This window comes from Balaenoptera ricei, chromosome 7 (genome assembly GCF_028023285.1).
Source record: "Balaenoptera ricei isolate mBalRic1 chromosome 7, mBalRic1.hap2, whole genome shotgun sequence".
NCBI lineage: Eukaryota > Metazoa > Chordata > Mammalia > Artiodactyla > Balaenopteridae > Balaenoptera > Balaenoptera ricei.
In genome coordinates this window covers 11362950-11379539 of record NC_082645.1, presented here as the reverse complement: position 1 = coordinate 11379539, position 16590 = coordinate 11362950, and positions in this window count along the sequence as shown.

Here is a 16590-nt window from a genome sequence, read left to right as displayed (position 1 = left end):
TTCACACATTCACTCTCTTCCTCTCCAGCTTATCAAGGTATTTTCCCAAACAAAACCATTTCCTTTACAAGATAAATTATATTTCCTGCAGGTAAGAGAACTTCGTGAAATTCCCTCCCCACATATTCATACTCTCCTGTCTCTGGCAGAACCAAGGATCACTGACTTCCATGATAAGCTCTTGATTTAAAATATCAAACATAAAAAGGAAGCAGCAGTAAGTTGGGCTTTGGTGTCTGATCTGTGGCATTATGGGGCGAACAGAGCTGCAGGAGGGGCATCTTTCCCAATGGGATCAAGTGGACATCTCATAGAATCTCCCTTCCCCGTAACCTAAGAGGTGATATAAGACCCTCGTTGTAGAAACTTACAATGATGGTGGTGGCTATGTTGAAGGAATTAAGTCTCAGAATACCTTCAGTGTTCTCTACCGTCAAAACCAGAGCTTGCAGAACCTTGCCTCCCAAGCTCTCCTCTTCCCTAAATGATGTGTTACAGAGCTGCCTTTCTCAAAGACTCCGTCCCAAGATTCAAGGTTCTGGGCTCCCAGGTAGCTATACACTACTGCTTCCATAGGCAAATTCATAGTCAAGACTTTCCAAGACATGGGCTTCCAATTTCTTTTTATCCAAAGCCCCTCTTTTCCCTCTCAGTAAAGACTCTGGAAGAGTTAAGTAAATTGGAGAAGTGCAGGAGTCAGAGACATGAGTCCAGACTGTGAAGAAGAGAGCCAGAACTCTAGTTTGCTCATGGTATTGGGTTTTTATTACAGTTAATTACTGAGAGAAGAGCATGGTAGGTACTTTTTACTCTGTGGTCAAGCTGTCAATATTCAAATCCCAGCTCTGCTGCTTGTTTAGCTGTATCACCTTGCACAAGTCACTTAAATTCTTCTTGCCTTCCTTTTTCATTATAGTTGTCTCTAAACTATCACATAGTAAGTACTCAGGAAGTTTTACCTATTATTATTATTAGTTGAAGAATTTACATACCCATCTGCAAATATTTATTACATGTGTAATATGCAGAAGCACTATACTAAGTCTAGAAAGACAAAACATAATTTCTCTATTTTCATAGAGCTTTCATTCTAGTGGGGAAGTGAGACTTCACAATTATGGCACAATTACAATTCTCATCAACGTATTTATGAAAGAGGGAAGCAAAAAAGAAAAAAAAAGAGAGAGTGTAGTGTGAACATATACTAGAAGGACTTAACGTAGACCAAAAAGAAAGATCCACTGCCTCCAACGACAGGAATGTGAGACCTCAAAGATGAGCCACGTGGGGGCCAGGGGAGGATTAGGCAAAGGGTGGAGTGAAGAGTGCCTTAAGCAGAGAATTCACCCTTTCTTAATTAGCAACCATGTGACCGAGGTGGGATTCACCAGAGACACAGTCCTAGGAGTAAAATGGGAGAAGCTCTGCAATGTGCATGTGTCTCAATGCCCTGTCATAGTGTTTAGATTATAAGAATGTGGCAAATTAAAGGAAAAATTTGCAGAAGATTCTAAGAATGGAAAATATTGCCTTTTCTGTGAGATTTGAAACCCTTATCTTTGTTTTTATAGAGCTAAATTGATTTGAGATTCTTTTGTTCTTTCTGTCCTTTCTTCCTTTCTCCATTTCCCCTTCCTCCTCCTCTTCTCCTTCTCCTTCCCCTTCCTCTTCCCCTTCTCCTTCTCTCTCTCTCTAGCTTTCTTTGCTGTTAGTGATGGTAAAGTCCCTAACTGATATTGGTCACCACAAGTACAACTAAAACCAATGACTAGAAGCTACAGTGAGACCAATATGGCTCTATATCAGATGGAAGGAAGAAAAAGAGAGAGAAAGAGAGAGAGCTCTTTAACCTCCTGTACACCAAATTGCTTTTTCTAAACACACTTTCATGTTTTCATATGTTTAATCATGCTGTTTGAGCTGCTCAAAACAGTCTTTCTTTTCCTATTACATCTGATGAATTCCTATGCATCCCTCAAGACTCTGCTCTGGACCCTCTCTTCTGGAAGACTTCACTGAAACCCCAGCTTTCTGGGCTGAGCGGAGAGCCCCTCCACACACAGATCCTGGCTTAATCATCTTTATATTTCCATCACTCAGCTGAATGCCCGACTCACTGTTTCCCCTCTCTCTGAGTGCAGAAAATTCAATCAAATTGTCTCAAGGTAGAATGAACATTGTAGTAACACTGGAGGTATTCAAACATAGGTTAGACCAGTACTATATTTTTTTATTGCCAGTCTTACATGAGCTAGGATGAGAAAGTAAGAGAAGCGTTTAGAAATTTTTATACAAGTTAAAATTAACACATTATCCAGATTGCTTTATATTTTACAAGAATATCAACCCACAAAAATTGAAAATGTTGTTTTTAAAGCACGTATAGTTAGATCATTGGTTTGGGATAATGTGGTAGAATAAATTCAAACATTATTTGAGGAATCGTGTGAGATGACCTGGAGAGTCTCTGTTGTTTTCTTGTGAAGAGAAAAAAAAGGGGGGGAATAGAAAAGTCTATGCTTAATGTTTGAGATATAACGCAATATGTATGGTTTTCTTCATGTCCTCTTACCTATCCCATCTGTCACCCCATTCTTGCCAAATGCTGCTCATGCTGCCTTGTTCAGGGGAGGCCATACATTGTGACTTAAGCACCATCGTATAATCAGGGTCAATGTCTAACCCAGGAGAGGAAGCCACTGTGGGTGGCGCTTATACTTGAGTGATGGGGCAGTGGGGGACATATGGGTGGAGCCTGAGTCTTTGTCTTTTCTGTCTCCACAAGTGAGTGCCTCCTCTGTCAGTGTCGGATCCAGGTCCTAGAAGCAGCTCTTCCTTAGAAGTACGGACAAAGCACAGGAGCTATTTCTATTCGCTATTTTCTACCTGATGGCTTTGTCCCCATTCAGCTTGGCCCCACTCCTTACTAAAACGGAATTTTTGTTAAATCTTTCCCACTTGGCTTTTGGAGATTGGAGGTAAAATATCTTTATATTTCAGTGGTTGTAATTGTGAATGTGTGTGTGTGTGTTGTGTATGTGTGTATTTAATCCAAGATTGGTGCATTTCTAATAGAGGGGGGAAAATCTGTTCTGTGGACTTACCATGGCCTTAAACTTACTGCATAAACACACTATGCAGTTCTCCATTTATTACAACTCACACAGGCCTAATGAGCTATGGCATCACCACTGTGCGAGGATCACAGTTCTAATGACAGTGTTGAGTTTTATAAAAATGCTTTAAAACAGCAGTTGTGCAAAGCAGCTTCAAAGTTAACTGCCTAACTGAGCCTGCTTTCCCATTTCAAGGAGAATCCAGTCACCCTCACAGGCAGGCATCAGCAGTTCTAGGTAAAAGGTGAAACCTCTTTTTTTCATTTCTCTGTGAACTGCTTCCACTGAGAACTCCTGCAGGATGAATACCTTGTTCATCCCCTGAAGAAGACACAGACTTTTCATGCTTTTAGTAGAGCTTGTGTAGGCTCTCAATTTGAGCAAGCTAAGGTTGGAATCCTGTCTCCAACACTGAGTAGCTCTTAAGTTTTGCTTAATTAATTTTCTTAAGCCAGCATTTCCCAAACTTCAGATCAACAACCTGTTAGTTGTTGTAAACTCAACTTAATGTTCACAACACATATGAAATAGAATAGACAATGTCAGAGTTTGCCATATGTTTTAAGAATTAAACTTTTGTTTTATTTCTCTAAAATATGATATATTCTTGTGTGTTTCTTCTGACTTTCTCATTTTTTTCAAACAGTGCCCCAAGCCTCAGTTGCATTTCTGCAATTACAATTTCACTATTTGAAGTCTATATAAAATCATGCAACTAGAGATTATCACACTAAGTGAAGTAAGTCAGAAAGAGAAAGACAAATACCATATGATATCACTTATATGTGGAATCTAAAATATGACACAAATGAACTTACCTATGAAACAGAAACAGAATCATGGACATAGAGAGCAGACTTGTTGCCAAGGGGGAGGGGGATGGGAGAGGGAAAGAGTGGGAGGTTGGGGTTAGCAGATATAAGCTTTTATATATAGAATAGATGAACAACAAGGTCCTACTGTATAGCACAGAGAACTATATTCAATGCTTATGATAAACCATAATGGGAAAGAATATTAAAAAAGAACACATATATATGTATAACTGAATCACTTTGCTGTACAGCAGTAATTAATGCAACATTGTAAATCAACTATACTTCAATAAAAATAAAAATAAAATAAAATCTATACAAAATCAAATTTGACTATATCTTCTTCTCTCTGCTAGGACAGAGCTAATAGCTTTTCTAGTATTTGGCTCTTTCTTTAGGAAAATGCTTTAAAAGCCTGTGTATTGAACAGAAGGTGGAGATTCATTAGCATATGGTCTTGGGAGAGACGCAGAAACCAAGATGAGGCTCAATTTTTCCACTTCAAAAACAGGGTTTGAGAAGGGACAGAGGTAGGTTGAAGACAGAAAGCAAGACAGGGAGGATGGAAAGGGAGAAGAAGTCCAGTGGCATGGTGACAATCAGCTCCACATGCACAGCTGAACAGTAAGGAATTCCCAGGAGTAAGAACAGACAAAAGATTTCCAAACACTGAGGTTTAAATTTTAGTTTTAAGTATTGCTTGTTTGCTTATAAGTTCACAGTGTTAGAACACAAAATTAAAAAAAAAAATCCATAGCAAATAAGACAATATACCTTTCTGATTTGCCATAGTGTACTGATGCTTTATTTTTACCATATGTTTTCCACAGAAGTATAGAATACTTCTGAGTCTTACAGAGTGAAATGTTATGAACTGAATTGTGTATGCTCTAAAACTCATATGTTGAAGCCCTAATCCCCAGTGTGATTCCATTTGGAGATGGAGCTAAGAGATTGTGCTAAATGCTTTACATTTGTTCTCCCTTTTATTCATACAACCTCTTTATACAGAGGGCTCTATTCACCCTTCTGTATTACAGATTAAGTAACTGTGATCCAGAAAAGTTAGATAACTTATAAAGTGCACTCAAAAGTAAATAGCGGAACCAGGGCCCCATTCAAAATGTGTCTAACTCCAGGGAGGGCACTCTTCACCTTTAAAGAGCATTGCCTGCCTGGCCACAGAGGCATAGAGATCTGGAAGGCCAGAGCTGAGAGGTGATTTTAATCACCCTTAGCATATTAGAACTCAGAAAACAAACTATGAGTATTTGGATTCATAGTCAGAAGAAACATTTGGAATTTGAGAGTTGACTCAATGAATTAATTTATCAATTTCTCATTTATACTAATTTATTTGGGGGAAAAAAAACAACCCATGTCCCGGAGGCAGAGTCAAGATGGCAGTGTGGGAAGACACGGAGTTAGCATCTCCCCACAACTAGGGTGTCTGTCGGCAGCTGGTGGGGACTCTGACGCCCAAGGAGATGGGGGAACCCCAAAGTGAACCACCCCAGGTGGATTGCAGGATCTTGGCTAACAAGCCCGGGGTCAGGCTGAAGCTCCTGCAGTGGGAACACCGAGCCCAAACCACTGAACTAAGAGAGAAAATCAGACCCCAGGGAATATTCATTGGAGTATGGTCTCATGGAGTTTCTCATCTCAGCACCAAGACCCAGTTCTACCCAATAGCCTACAAACTCCAGTGTTGGAAGCCTCAGGCCAAACAACCAGTAAGACAGGAAAACAATCCCATTCATTAAAAAAAAAAAAAAAAAGACAGCAAAAATATACATCACAAACGAAGGAGAAAGGTAAAAGCCTACAGGACCAAATAAATGAAGAGGAAATAAGCAATCTGCCTGAAAAAGAATTCAGAGTAATGATAGTAAAGATGATCCAGAGTCTTGGAAATAGAATGGAGGCATGGTTTGAGAAAATACAAGAAATGTTTAACAAAGATCTAGAAGAACTAAAGAACAAACAGAGATGAACAACACAATAACTGAAATGAAAAATACACTAAAAGGAATTAATAACAGAATAACTGAGGCAGAAGAACAAATAAGTGAGCTGGAAGGCAAAATGGTGGAAATAACTATCAAGGAGCAGAATAAAGAAAAAAAAATGAAAAGAATTGAAGACAATCTCAGAGATCTCTGGGACAACATTAAATGCACCAACATTTGAATTATAGGGGACCCAGAAGAAGAAGAGAAAAAGAAAGGGACTGAGAAAATATTTGAAGAGATTATAGTTGAAAACTTTCTTAACATGGAAAAGGAAATAGTCACCCAAGTCCAGGAAACACAGAGAGTCCCATACAGGATAAACCCAAGGAGAAAACATGCTGATATATGTAGTAATCACATTGACAAAAATTAAATTCAAAGAAAAATTATTAAAAGCAGCAAGGGAAAAACAAAAAATAACAAAGGAATCCCCGTAAGGTTATAAGCTGATTTTTCAGTGGAAACTCTGCAGGTCAAAAGGGAGTGGCTGGATATACTTACAGTGATGAAAGAGAAAAACCTACAACCAAGATTACTCTACCAAGCAAGGATCTCATTCAGATTCGATGGAAAAGTCAAAAGCTTTTCAGACAAGGAAAAGCTAAGAGAATTCAGCATCACCAAACGAGCTTTACCACATATGCTAAAGAAAGTTCTCTAATCAGGAAACACAAGAGAAGAAAAAGATCCACAAAAACAAACCCAAAACAATTAAGAAAATGGTAACAGGAACATACATATTGATAATAACCTTGAATACAAATGGATTAAATGTCCCAACCAAAAGACACAGACTGGCTGAATGGATACAAAAACAAGATGCATATATATGCTGTCTACAAGAGACTCACTTCAGACCTATGGACACATACAGACTGAAAGTGAGGGATGGAAAAAGATATTCCAGGCAAATGGAAATCAAAAGAAAGCTAGAGTAGTAATACTAGTATCAGATAAAATAGACTTTAAAATAAAGAGTGTTAAAAGAGACAAGGAGGGACAATACATAATGATCAAAGGATCAATCCAAGATGAAGATATAACAATTATAAATGTTTATGTACCCAACAGAGGAGCACCTCAATACATAAGGCATATGCTAACAACCATGAAAGGAGAAATCAACAGTAACACAATAATAGTAGGGGACTTTAACACCCCACTTACACCAATGGACAGATCATCCAAAATGAAAATAAATAAGGAAACACAAGCTTTAAATGACACAATAGGTCAGATAGATCTAATTGATATTTATAGAACATTCCACCCAAAAGTGGTAGAATACACTTTCTTCTCAAGTGCACATGGAACATTCTCCAGGATAGATCACATCTTGGGTCACAAATCAAGCCTTGGAAAATTTAAGAAAATTGAAATCATATCAAGCATCTTTTCTGACCACAATGCTATGAGATTGGAAATCTATTACAGGAAAAAAACTGTAAAAAAAACACAAATACATGGCAGGTAAACAGTGCACTATTAAATAACCAAGTGATCACTGAAGAAATCAAAAAAGAAATTAAAAAATACATAGAAACAAATGACAATGAAAACACGATGACCCAAAACCTATGGGGTGCAGCAAAAGCAGTTCTAAGAGGGAAGTTTATAGCAATACAATCATACCTCAAGGAACAAGAAAAATCTGAAAAAAAGAATCTAACCCTGCACTTAAAACAACTAGAGAAAGAAGAACAAAGAAAACCCGAAGTCAGTAGAAGGAAAGAAATCGTAAAGATCAGAGCAGAAGTAAATGAAATAGAAATGAAGAAAACAATAGCAAAGATCAATAAAATTAAAAGTTGGTTCTTTGAGAAGATAAACACAATTGATAAAGCCTTAGCCAGACTCATCAAGAAAAAAAGGGAGAGGACCCAAATCAATAAAATTAGAAATGAAAAGGAAAAATCACAACTGACACTGCAGAAATACAAAGGATTATAAGAGACTACTGCAAACAACTATATGCCAATAAAATGGGCAACCACGAAGAAAGGCACAAATTCTTGGAAAGGTACAATTCTCCAAGACTGAACCAGGAAGAATTCGAAAATATAAACAGACCTATCACAAGTAATGAAATTGAAACCATAATTAAAAATCTTCCAACAAGCAAAAGTCCAGGATCAGATGGCTTCACAGGCGAATTCTATCAAACATTTAGAGAAGAGCTAACACCGATCCTTCTCAAACTCTTCCAAAATATAGCAGAGGGAGGACACTCCCAAATTCATTCTACGAGGCCACCATCACCTTGATACCAAAACCAGAAAAAGATATCACACAAAAAAATTATAGACCAATATCGCTGATGAACATAGATGCAAAAATCCTGAACAAAATACTAGCAAACAGAATCTAACAGCACATTAAAAGGATCATACACCATGATCAAGTGGGGTTTATTCCAGGAATGCAAGGATTCTTCAATATATGCAAATCAATCAATGTGATACACCATATTAACAAATTAAGGAATAAAAACCATATGATCCTCTCAATAGATGAAGAAAAAGCTTTTGACAAAATCGAACCGTTTATGATAAAAACTCTCCAGAAAACGGGCATAAAGGGAACATACCTCAACATAATAAAGGTCATATATGACAAACCCACAGCAAGCATCATACTCAATGGTGAAAAACTGAAACCATTTTCACTAATATCAGGAACAAGACAAGGATGTACACTCTCACCACTCTTATTCAACATAGTTATGGAAGTCCTAGCTACAGCAATCAGAGCAGAAAAAGAAATAAAAGGAATAAATAGTAGAAAAGAAGAAGTAAAGCTGTCACTGTCTGCCGATGACATGATACTATATATAGAAAATACTCAAGATGCCACCAGAAAACTACTAGAACTAACCAATGAATTTGGTAAGGTATCAGGATTCAAAATTAATGCACAGAAATATTCTTGCATTCTTCTACAACAACAACAAACAATCAGAAAGATAAATTAAGGAAACACTCCCATTTACCATTGCAACAAAAATAATAAAATACCTAGGAATAAACCTGCCTAAAAGACGAAAGACAAGCACTCAGAAAACTATAAAACACTGATGAAAGAAATCAAAGATGACATAAACAGATGGAGAAATATACCATGTTCTTGGATTGGAAGAATCAATATTGTGAAAATGACTATACTATACAAAGCAATCTACAGATTCAATGCAATCCCTATCAAACTACCAATGGCATTCTTCACAGAATTAGAACAAAACATTTTACAATTCGTATGCAAACACAAAAGACACTGAATAGCCAAAGCAACCTTGAGAAAGAAAAATGGAGTTGGAGGAATCAGGCTCCTTGACTTCAAACTATACCACAAAGCTACATCAATCACGACAGTATGGTACTGGCACAAAAACAGAAATATAGATCAATGGTACAGGATAGAATGGCCAGAGATAAAACCACATCCATATAGGTACCTAATTTATGACAAAGGAGGCAAGAACATACAATGGAGAAAAGACAGCCTCTTCAGTAAGTGATGCTGTGAAAACTGGACAGCTACATGTAAAAGAATGAAATTAGAACACTACCTAATACCGTACACAAAAATAAACTCCAAATGGATTAAAAACTTAAATGTAAGGCCAGACACTATAAAACTCTTAGAGGAAAACATAGGAAAAACACTCTTTGACATAAACCACAGTAAGATCTTTTTTTAACCAACTCCTAGAGTAACAGAAATGAAAACAAAAATAAACAAATGGGACTTAATTAAACTTAAGAGTTTTTGCACAGCAAAGGAAACCATAAACAAGACAAATAGACAACCCTCAGAATGGGAGAAAATATTTGCAAATGAAACAACAGACAAAGGATTAATCTCCAAAATATACAAACAGCTCATGAAGCTCAATATCAAAAAAACAAACAATCCAGTTAAAAAATGGGTGGAAGGCCTAAATAGCCATTTTGCCAAGGAAGACATACAGATGTCCAAGAGGCACATGAAAAGATGGTCAACATCACTAATCATTAGAGAAATGCAAATCAAAACTACAATGAGGTATCACCTCATGCCAGTCAGAAGGGCCATTATCACAAAATCTAGAAACAGTAAATGCTGGAAACGGTGTGGTGAAAAGGGAACCCTCCTGCACTGTTGGTGGGAATGTAAATTGATACAAGCACTATGGAAAAGAGTATGGAGGTGCCTTAAAAAACTAAAAATAGAAATACCATATGACCCAGCAATCCCACTACTGGGCAAATACCCTGAGAAAACTGTAATTCATAAAGAGTCATGTACCACAATGTTCATTGCAGCACTATTTACAATAACCAGGACATGGAACCAACCTAAATGTCCATCAACAGATGAATGGATAAAGAAGATGTGGCACATGTATACAATGGAATATTACTCAGCCATAGAAAGAAACTAAATTGAGTTATTTGTAGTCAGTTGGGTGGACCTAGAGTCTGTCATACAGAGTGAAATAAGTCAGAAAGAGGAAAACAAATATCATATGCTAACGCACATATATGAAATCTAAAAAAAAAATAAATGGTACTGATGAACCTAGTTGTATGGCAGGAATAAAGATGTAGACATAGAGAATGGACTTGAGGACATGGCAGGGAGGGGGAAGCTGGGGCAAAGTGAGAGTAGCATCGACATACATACACTACCAAATGTAAATAGATAGTGGGAAGCAACAGCCTAGCACAGGGAGATCGGCTCGGTGCTTTGCGATGACCTAGAGGGGTGGGATAGGGAGGATGGGAGGGAGGCTCAAGAGGGACGGGATATGGGGACATGTGTATGCCTATGGCTGATTCGCTTTGTTGTGCAACAGAAATTAACACAGTATTGTGAAGCAATTATACTCCAATAAAGATCTATTTTTTTAAAAAAATGCATGTCCCAGTTTACCCTGCAAGCTGTTTTCTTAGTTTAGAAACATTTGGACAAAATGCATGCTCTTTAATTATAAAAGAAATTTTGGTTAAAAAAATGTCAGCATTTTTATTCATTGATGGATTGATTTTCAGAATGCCTATAGCTATGCAACCCAAGACTCCACTATAGGAACAGAAATTAATGTTCAGAAATAACACAAAGTAAAATGCCTTATGTATGGTTTCCTCCTGTTACAGGTCAGTCCAATGCTTCAGAAAAAGTAAACAGAGCAAGTAGTTAATCCTGGGATTTATTTTGTAATTACATCCAGGGGTACCACGGTCAAGTTTACCTTTTGATGTAATGATACAGCTGTGATTTGACTCGAGTATCCTGTCAAAACTTGCCCCACCAAAACCCCGAAACAACTGTCTCAATCTTCTTGTCAAGCATTTGATACAATCTCTGTTCTGTCCATCACACATTCATCCGGAGTCTGCCTTGAACCAGTCTACTCATCTCTCTTGAGCAGTGCAGAGGTAATCAACCTCTGCCCTCAACAATCACCAAGAAGATCAAATACCCCTTAAGTGGATCAAAATGACACCTCCTATATAGCCTGAACCCTATCTCCCTTTGAGTCTTCTGAACTGCAAAATCATCTGAGTTCAAAGACTACACTACCTACATCAGATAACCATATGTGCAACTATTTAACTCCATTTGCTTATGTGTCTGCCTAAGTTCTCATCACAGGTAATATATTAATAGCTTTATCAAGATGTAATTTACACACCATATAATTTGCCCATTTAAATTGTAAAATTCATTGGTTTTCGGTATATCCAGAGGTGTTCAACTATCACTACAGTAAATTTTAGAACATTTTCCTCACCTCAAAAAGAAAGCCCATATCTGCAGGGCGGGGGAATAAATTAGGAGTTTGGAATTAACATATACACACTAATATATATAAAATAGATATTCAATACTCTGTAATAACCTATATGGGAAGAGAATCTGAAAAAGAATAGATGTATGTATATATATATAACTAAATCACTTTGCTGTACACCTGAAACTAACACAGCATTGTAAATCAACTACACTCCAATATAAAATAAAAATTTAAAAAAAGAAAGCCCATATCCTTTAGCTATCACTCCCCCTTATCTCATCCCACCCTAGCCCTAAATAATCACTAATATATTTTATCTATAGATTTGCCTATTATAGACATTTCATATAAATGGAATAATATGTTATGTGGTCTTTTGTGACTGGCTTCTTTCACTTAGCATATTATTTTCAGTGTTCACTGATGTATATAGCCTGTATCAGTACTTCATTCCTTTAATGCTGAATAATATTCCCTCATATGGATATGCCACCTTTGTAAAAAAAATCCATTCATTAGTTAACGGGCATTTGGGTTGTCTTCAACTTTGGGGTATTATTGATAGCTGCTATAATCATTTGTGTAAAAGTTTTTGTGTGGACATATTTCATTTCTCCTGGGAGCAGAGTTCTCTAGGAGTGGAATTTCTAGGTCACTGGTAAATATATTAAACTTTTTGACGAAAGGCTAACTACTTGCAAAAGTGGCTGCAACATTTTTTATTCCACCAGCAGTGAATAAGGGTTTTGATTTATTTCCATAATCAAAACTTTGTCAATACTTGTTATTATCTGACTTTTTGATTTTTACATTCTAGTGAGTGTGAAGTAGTGTCCCCTTGTGGTTCCAATTTGCATTTCCATGGTGACTTAATAATGCCAAAAACCTTTTCATGTGCTTCATGGCAGTTTGTGTATCTTCTCTGGAGAAATATCTATTCAGCTCTTTTGCATGTTTTTGTTTTTAATTTGGATTGTCTTTTTATTATTGGGTTGTATGTGTTCTTTACATATTCTAGAGGCAAGTAACTTATCAGATATATAAATTATAATATTTTCTTCCATTCTGTGGGTTGTATTTTTTTTCTCTTTATTGATAGTGTCCTATGAAACACAAAAGTTTAATATCAAATGAAGTTCAATTTATTTATCTTTCCTTTTGTTGCTCCTGCTTTGGGCGTCATATCTAAAAATCTGTTACCTAATGCAAGTTGTGATAATTAACCTATATGATTTCTTCTATGAGTTTTGCAATTTTAGCTCTTACATTTTCACCTTTGATTCATTTGAGTTAATTTTTTCTGTGGTGTGAAGTAAGGACCCAATTTCATTCTTTTACATGTGGCTCTCCAGTTGTCTCAGCACCATTTATTGAAAAGGTTATTGTAAGCATTGGAATTGGGCTCTCAATTCTATTCCATTTCTCTATGCCTATCTTTATGCTAGTATCATAATTTTTTTTTTCTTAATTTTTAAATTTTATTTATTTTTGGCTGTGTTGGGTCTTTGTTGCTGCACGCGGGCTTTCTCTAGTTGTGGTGAGCAGGGGCTTCTCACTGCGGTAGCTTCTCTTGTTGCAGAGCATGGGCTCTAGGTGCACGGGCTTCAGTAGTTGTAGCTTGTGGGCTCTAGAGCACAGGCTCAGTAGTTGTGGTGCACGGGCTTAGTTGCTCCACAGCATGTGGAATCTTCCCGGACCAGGGATTGAACCTGTGTCCCCTGCTTTGGCAGGCAGATTCTTAACCACTGTGCCACCAGGGAAGCCTCCATACTTTTTTGATTACTGTAGCTTTATAGTAAGTTTTAAAATTGGGAAGTGTGAGTCATCTGAATTTGCTCTTTTTTTAAAAAAAAGTATTGTTTTGGCTATTCTAGGTCTCTTGCAATTCTACAAGAATGTTAGAATCAGCTTGTAAATTTCTACAAAGAAGTCCATCAGGAAGTATTGCTATCTTAACAATGTTAAGTCTCCTAGCCCGTTAGCATGGAATCAATTTTCATTTATTTAGGTATTTTAAATATATCTTTAAAAAAAGTTTTATAGTTATCAGAGTATAGGTTTTGCATTTATTTTGTAAAATTTACTCCTAATTATTTTATTTTCTTTAATATTATTATAAATGGAATTTTCTTAATTTCCTTTTCAGATTGCTCATTGTAAGTTGTTATAAATACAATTGATTTTTGTATATTGCTCTTATCTCCTGCAACTTTGTTGAACTCACTTATTAATTCTAATAATATTTTAGTGATGTTTTAGGATATTCTGCATTCAAGATTCTGTCATCTGCAGATAGAGATGGTATTCATCTGTTCCAATATGGATGTCTTTTAGTCCTTTATATTGCCTAATTTCTTTGGTTGACACCTCAGTAGAATGTTAAATAGAAATGGTGATGGATCTGTCCACCAGAGAGCCCTTGCCCCACACACCATTGGGGGGGCGCTAGATCTCACACCAGCCTCACACACCACTGGACAGCCACCAGCCCCAGGACAACATGGGCCTTAGCCCCACCAACCAGCAGGCTGACACACTAACTCTGGGGCCCCCAGGACATGGCTCCATCTACCAGTGAGCCAGCACTAGCCCCTTGGACCTGACCTACCCACCAGTGGATGGGTACCAGCCCTGGGATCTCCTGGGCTCTGGCCCCACTCACCACCAGGCAGACACCAGCCCCAGGACCACCATGTCAGGACTCAGCCCACCCACTAGCAGTCCTGCATCAGCTACAGGACCCCCAGGGTCCTGAGTCCACCCAACAGCAGGCCAACATCAGCTTTGGGACCCCCTGGGTCCTGCAACCAGTGACACCAGGACCTGGCTCCACCCACCTGTGGGCTAGCAGTAACCCCAGGACTCCCAGGTCCAGTCCTGCTAATCAGCAGGTTTATATCAGCTAGGAGAGACCTTGGACCCCTCAGCCAGCCACCCCAGGATTTAGCCCTACACACCAGCAGTCCAACACCAGCTTTGGGACACACCAGACCCTGAGCCTGCCATGTCAGAAACTGGCCCCACCCACCAGCAGGCAGACACAAGATCCAGGACGCTTGGCCCCAGAAACACCCACCCCACAATGCTATGAGACTAGAAATCAAATACAAGAAAATAAAAACTATGAAAAACACAAACATGTAGAGGCTGAACAATATGCTACTAAATAACCAATGGATCACTGAAGAAATCAAAGAGGAAATAAAAACAAATACCTAGAGACAAATTAAAACAAAAAGACAATGATCCAAAACCTATGGGACACATCCAAAACATTTCTAAGAGGGAAGTTTACAGTGATACATGATTACCACAGGAAATAAGAAAAATCTCAAATAAACAACCTAATCTTACACCTAAAACAACTAGAGAAAGAAGAACAAATGAAACTCAAAGTTAGTAGAAGGAAAGAAATCATAAAGATCGGAGCAAAATTAAATAAAATAGAGGCTAAAAAAAAAAATAGAAAAGACCAAAGAAACTAAAAGCTGGTTCTTTGAAAACATAAACAAAATTGATAAACATTTAACCAGACTCAAGAAAAAAAAGGGAGTGGGCCCAAATCAATAAAATCAGGAATGAAAAAGGAGAAATTACAACCAACACCACAGAAATATAGAAAATCATAGGAGACTACTACAAACAACTATATGCCAAGAAAATGGACAACCTAGAAGAAATGGACAAATATCTAGAAAGGCACAATCTTCCAAGACTGAACCAGGAAGAAATAGAAAATATGAACAGACCAATTACCATTAATGAAATTGAATCAGTAATTTAAAAACTCCCAGAAAACAAAAGACCAGGATCAGATGGTTTCACAGATGAATTCTATAAAACATTTAGAGAAGAGCTAACACCTATCCTTCTCAAACTATTTCAAAAAATTGCAGAGGAAGGAACATTTCTGAACTCATTCTAGGAGGCCAGCATCACCCTGATACCCAAACCAGACAAAGATATCACACAAAGAAAAAAGCAAATTACAGGCCAATATCACTGATGAACAAAGATGCAAAAATTCTCAACAAAATTAGGAAACCGAATCTAACAATACATTAAAAAGATCATACACCACAATCAAGTGGGATTTATCCCAGGGATGCAAGTATTTTTCAATATCTGCAACTCAATCAATATGACATATTAATGAATTAAAAAATAAAAACCACATGATCATCTCAATAGATGCAGCAAAAACTATTGAAAAATTTCAACATCCATTTATGATAAAAACTCTCCAGAAAGTGGGTATAGACAGAAAATTCCTCAACATAATAAAGGCTGTATTTGACAAACCAACAGCTAACATCCTACTTAATGGTGAAAAGTTGAAAGTATTTCCTCTAAGATCAGGAACAACACAAGAATGTCCACCCACTCTCACAACTGTTATTCAGCACAGTATTGGAAGTCCTAGCCACAGCAATCAGAGAAGAAAAAGAAATAAAAGGAGTTCAAATTGGAAAGGAAGAAGTAAAACTGTCACTGTTTGCAGATGGCATGGCACTAGACACAGAAAATCTTAAAGATGCCACCAAAAAACTACTAGAACTCATCAGTGAATTTGGTAAAGTTGTGGGATACAAAATTGATATACAGTAATCTGTTGCATTTCTATACACTAATGAGGAACTATCAGAAATATAAATTGAAAAAATAATTCCATTTACAATTGCCTCAAAAAGAATAAAATATCTAGGAATAAATCTAACTATGGAGGTAAAAGACCTATACTTGGAAAACTATGAGATCCTGATGAAGGACTTTGAAGACAACACAAAAAGATGGAAAGATACATGGTGTCTACATTCTCTACTGTCAGAGCCAAACAGGGAGCAGCTGACAAAGCAGAAATGTGGTTTTGA